We start from the raw sequence: 6,000 nt of genomic DNA, 5'->3' as shown, positions 1-6,000 counted from the left end.
TTAAGAGAAACAAACTGTCAAAGTCATTACGGAAGAAATCACCCCCCCCCCAAAAAAAAAAAAAAAAATCACTTCAGCAGAACCTTAACTGGAAAAACTTCCAAAAATAGAAACAGCTGAGTAGGAATGCCTCCATCATTGCCTTTTGCATTATGAATAATAGAAGTGTTTACAAAAAGGCCATTTGGGTGAATTGGGGGGAAACAAGTCCCAGAGTGCTGCTATGCTCTTGCTAACAGGAAAACACCCACTGGCCAGGCTCTTCAGCAGGCTCTTTCTGTTATGGTAACCTCTCGTGTGCTCCAAAACAGCTCTGCTCTATCAGGCAGAACACTCAGACAGAGTGGGCGGTTTAATGCTGAGCCCTGCCCAGCACTTCTGCTCAGCCCAAGTACAGGAAACTGGCTCTATCTAGGAAAAGTTAGGCCTCTGCTCTCCCACCAGAATATGAAGGACGGGAAGTTATGGGCACTTCCCGCTCAGGCAGGATGAAGGATTTTGGAGAGTGAGTTCAGGGGGCTAGTAAGTGTTATTCACTTATGAAAAATGTAGATCTGTGTACATGCAATATACTGGGTACGTGTGAATTCTGCTTAAGCATCCATCCGCCCATTCTCTGCTACTTATTCTTTTCAGGGTCGCGGAGGGGGCTGGAGCCTATCTTCAACCATTCGCACTTACATTCACACCTACATTTACACTTATGGACAATTTAGACTTTCCAATGTACCTATCCCCACTAACTGCATGGAGGAAGAAGGAGTGCTGCCACTCTGCTTAAGCGACTGAGGTAAAAATCACGAGATTACAGATTTCAGAGTACACAGATTTGTTAAAGCAGTAAAGAATGCCCTCGTTTTCACACCGAGCCAAGAAATCATTAAGTAATTTCACGGTGTGACCACGATTGATATTTTGGGATTCATTTCTGGCTCTAACTTAATATTTAACACTTACTTTGACATGCGGTTAAAGTACACTGTCAATTCGTGCCCGTGACATGTAATTCGTTTTCATTTGCACTGGAACAAAATCTGTCTGTCTGGCCTGTGGATCATTTGAGTTGGCTTTGCTACTGCAATATTTATGTGAACTAACCGGAGTAGCCCTAGCTTGAATGGAGGAAATCCTTTATATTTTTTTGACTGAGTGCTTTATATTCTCCCCAAAATTTCTATGCTCAGTTGAGGATTTCTCAAGCTTCCCACACTTAAGTGCAAAAGCCCCGAGTGGCAAATCTGGTTTGGATTATAATCACAACTGCCAAGAGACGTGCCAAAATCCAGGCAGACAAATTTCACAGTGAGTCTGATGGGCGTGTTTTATTATTTTTTATTTTATTTTGCACTTTTCTTAAAAGCCTCCATTCCACAAGTCATCCATCACCGCCTATAAATGGTTCTGGTGGAGGTTTGAATCCTGCGTGGATACTGTACAGAAAGTTGTATTAGCACACCTGGAACACCAGCTTAAAACTCTTTAGTGCATTTAGTATGACTATAGAAAATAAAATGTAGGTGATTGAACTTAATATGTGAAAGCAGAAACAAAGAGCTGTATCCAAGATACTCAAGAAATAAAATGCCCAGAAAATCTGAAAAATATACAGAAAATGCCACACTGCCTATTTTCAAAACCTGTAGCCAGTGAGGACAACCAATGACTTTCAGACAACAAAATTAAAACAATGACAGAAGGAAACTTTCTGCAAAGAACATGAGATCATTCAGTGTTTTTCCATTTCGCATAACAAATACATAACAAAGCTGTATTTACATAATAAATAAATGCAGCTGCTAGCCAGAGACGGGCCCAGTAGTTCGACAGGGTTGCTTAATAGTTTAAAAGTTATCGTACCTTTTATGCACAACTTTAAGCAATGACATAATTTAAACTGGTAGGCACAAAATATTAAGACCATAAGCAATTTTACCATCACTAAACATTTCTAGTTCCACTCTTAAATTCAAGTTTTCAATTTTTTGCGATTTTAAAATCTGTCACATGGCTCAAAAGTTACAAGTCTAAACCCATTTAAATTTGTGGTGCTAACGTGCTCAAGAAAAATAAGTAAATCTTCTTTTTTTGCCTGATGACAGGATATTTAAAATGTTTTTCAGCCACTTAAGCGTCATCCAGTTATTTGACTCCATAAACACACATGTATGATACAAAACTAGCTTATCCACGAAACACAGTAAGTATATACAGGTTTTAGCCAAAGCTCAGTTAAGACCAAAAGCTGGCTCGCTATGATTAATCATCTTTGTTGAAGCAATGTAGGCGGTGTGGCAAGATAACCAAAAGACCTGCACCAATAAGACCATACCAAAAGCTAAAGTTTCATGATGCCCATGCAGACCTATCAACACCTCTCCAGTTTCAACAAAAACTGCCTTTCATGAAGGAAGCTTCACTGTGCAGTATTTTTATAGTAAGATTCAGAGATGTCACTATGGTGTGAACTCTGAGGCAGCACAGGGATCTCTGCTTCTTATGAACTAGAAACACTCTTAGGTGTTTTAAAGTTCAACAGGAATTGGGGAATTTGGCGCCAAACAGCATCATAGTTTTCAGTTTGTCTAATCTGGAGCAAATGGGAATGAGACTCTTAATGGGTGCAGTGGTTACTAAAGCAGTCTCATGTATTATTGACCCATCTGCTCTCCAATCTCTACCCCCCAGGTTTTGCTTTCGCAGGGTACCATTTACCAACGGGGCAGCAGAAGCAGCTTATGTGCACTTTTACTCTGATACCAGTGCTCCTTATAGAGGTAGACAGAGCAGGAACTGCACGGGCAGGTCAAGCTGCTTAGGCCTCGCAACACAACGCGGTAATCTTCTGACTGGCTCGGTGCTACAGCCTATGTGACAGCCAGCATCTGCTCCAAGGAGACAAAACATAGCAGACTGATTACTTTCTTTTCTACTGATTTGATGAACTCAGATAATGAGCTGATTAATGATTGCGGAGCTTTAACCTTAAATTCGTCTCATTGCGGTTCCAGCCTCTCAAGCACATTTTTTGGCAAACTGAATGGCTAACAAATCCAGCTTCCCTGCATGACAGAACATGTTTTTTTCATGGCAAAAGATCCAAACAGGGAGAAATAAATTCTCTGACACATTTGTATTGTTTGAAAAATAGCCCTACTTAGAGTAACACACCCATCTAAGGTATTTCTGGAATTTCCACATCTTGGGAAAATTTACAGACTCTTAAAAAAAAGCTAAAGAGGAGAGGTGTGCAGGTGTGGCCCAGAGGGCTGACAAAAGCAGATTATTGTACAGTTTTCATTCACAGTTGGAAGAGAGTCAGCAATGCCATCATCAAGACATTTAACACTGCAGCTTCTATGCAGGCTCTTATTACTTGCAAGCTTTGCCTTAAGGAAAGACAATCTAAAAATGTTGCTTTTTACACTATACAGAAACACGAATCTCAAACGACAGGAAAGCAGTCTACCTGCCAAACAGCCTAAGGGGCACCTAAACTATCCAAGTTGCTGACTTGAAAGAGGGAGAGCTGCATTGTTGAAATGGTTGTTCTCCTTAAAATGGCAACACCTTCTCTACAACTGGGGATAAGACTGATAAAATCTCTTATGCTTAATTCCAAAAGCACTATTCTATAGAGCGACACGTGCATTCTGGTGATAGTTATACATGTTAATGCTCGTCTTTGCAGAGCATAAATGACAGCCCCACTTTCCCCTCTGGTTGTAGAGCTGCGTACGCACTGGCTATAGACGGCTAATAGCATCACTCCCACATAATGACACCCATCTGGTGTACAGCTCCCTCGGGTCAGGCACATAGCAGGAACACTGAGGATCTGAGTATATCACCATTAGGTGACAGGCAATTGGGACTATTGATTACACTTACACAACTGCCCCCCTAGCTGCTTCGTACACTGTATACACTAACTAAACATTTCCATCAATTTGCCATGGATTTATGGTACACTAATCAGCCAATACGTTAACTACACTATACTCTAGCTCTGCGTAGCACGAAGACAGTGGGGCAAAGCGCAGTACTAGTTAAAATAAATATAAAGTTGGTGACAGCAATCATGGAGCCAATGACGTCCTCAGCATGCCTAAAGTGTGAAGAAACAGAGGGCTCAGCTGAGGGCTCCGGGGTACTGCAAGTGTGTCTCCACTCAAACAGAAAAACAGTGTCTGTCTGCACGAAAGCGCACTAATTGTTAGTGAAAGATACAGCACTGCCCACTTGAGTCCAAAACATGGCTAACAAACATCCACAATCAGTGGATATGCAAGTCCTCTACAGTACATTATAATATGTTTCCAGGCTTTTAAACATGCAGCAACATTTACGCGTGAAAACATCATTATGGCTTCAAGCAGGATGGGTGACAACAACCACAAGCTTTCCTTTATGTGCTTGAAAACAGATCCCTCCATTCCTGCTGTGGTATTTACATGTTTTATGGAGGAATTAATTACAAGCTGCGTGGACAGTGGTCTTGTGTGCAGTCGCATTCTTATCCCACTGAGAAGCTTCAGCAAACACTTGAACTCCAAGTTGCAGCCATGCATTCATGTCTAAAAAGGTCATATACAAAGGGCTGGAGTCTACGAGATGGCAGGTACTAGTTTTGAAATGATATTAAAGTTGTCTCGGGCAACCGCAAAACAAATTCCCCCACAGAGTTTCTACAAGTTACTTCAGTCTTCCTCGAGCATGTTGATTTCCCAACACGCATTCTTCTATCCACTTCTCCTCTCCTCCCTTAGGCGTCCCTGGCAGTGCACCAGAGTGAGGATGAATAAATAATATGAAGGTGTGGTTGGATGTCTGGGATCATGACTCAGGATTCCATTTCCCTGACAGAAAGCCTGGACGGTGTACGTTTCAGTTGCCTAGCAGCTTTTTTTTTTTTTTTTCCAGGAAAGCTGGAACAATCAGACGGAGCACCAAACACCGAACGCACTCTGGACACAACAAAAGGGTCAACTCCTTTATCCAAGATGAGCTCTGAGGAAAACTGATACCGAGCAGGTAGGCTTCAGGTCCTCGTCACCCAGATGTTGTCACTGTCACTGGACACTTTATATGTGTCTGAAGCATGAAATTGGAGCCTCGTGCTTTCCTTTGTGAAGCCGTATTATGTCATCTCGGTGCAGCCCTGTGAAGTGATCCCCTCATTGACACACAGGACTTTGAACGTGCACTGATTCTCTACAGACTCTAGGAAAGGAATGACATACATGTCTGAGCCTAATAAAGACAACATTCTTCTGTAATGTTGAACACCTTGCAAACGCCTATTGTCTATTTTGCAAAACCTACCTATAGATACAAATCACTTCATTACTCCACGTTTGTTTTTGTGGCTGTTGTTTTATTTCACTTTCATTCATTTCCAGTCCTACATTTAAGTGGGAGATCCTTTGATTCATTCTATGCTCTCATGTATATGTGATAATGTTTCCCTTGGTCTTTAAATGTATATTTGGACTGGTAATCTATCTGCTTTAACTGGAAAGCTCGTTGAGTCAGCACTTCATTCAAAAAAATTCCAAACGGAAGTGACCGATTACATTTTTCTGTCACCCATATCTTCATTCATTAAAAAAATAAATAAAAAAATGCCACCCCCTGGCCACACACACCCACCCGTTCATAATGCCCACGTGCTCTAACTCAGCTGGTCTGAAGTCAACAGGGTGAGAATGAAAGTGAAGGATTTAAAGATTGCCAGCATTCATGATGAGCTCCAAATGTTTTGTGTAAAATGCAAACAGGAGGAAGCTGAAAACGTTGTTTGTTTTAAATATATATTATGATTTATAATCAACAGTCTACCAAATATTGTTCAAAGCTGTGTGGGAGCCTGTTACCCATATCACTCCAAGTGTGTCAGGGGTATACTTAAACCTTAATTATATCACCCTAAAAGGCACGCGTAGTCCTGCTCAACTGATCTGAAGTCAGTTATTTTCTCCAAAAACGTGTGCGTAAGAAAAA

General features: G+C 41.3%; 1 protein-coding gene across 3 annotated transcripts in view; it reads right to left on the bottom strand.

The window, feature by feature from the left end:
- The window catches only part of zmp:0000001200 (dedicator of cytokinesis protein 9), a 73,020-nt gene that overhangs the window by 66,269 nt on the left and 751 nt on the right, over nt 1-6,000 (bottom strand). The window lies entirely within an intron of this gene.

This window comes from Astatotilapia calliptera, chromosome 16, assembly GCF_900246225.1.
Source record: "Astatotilapia calliptera chromosome 16, fAstCal1.2, whole genome shotgun sequence".
Classification (NCBI taxonomy): Eukaryota; Metazoa; Chordata; class Actinopteri; order Cichliformes; family Cichlidae; genus Astatotilapia; species Astatotilapia calliptera.
Note: the sequence above shows the minus strand (reverse complement) of the source record. Positions and strands in the feature narration are given on the sequence as shown.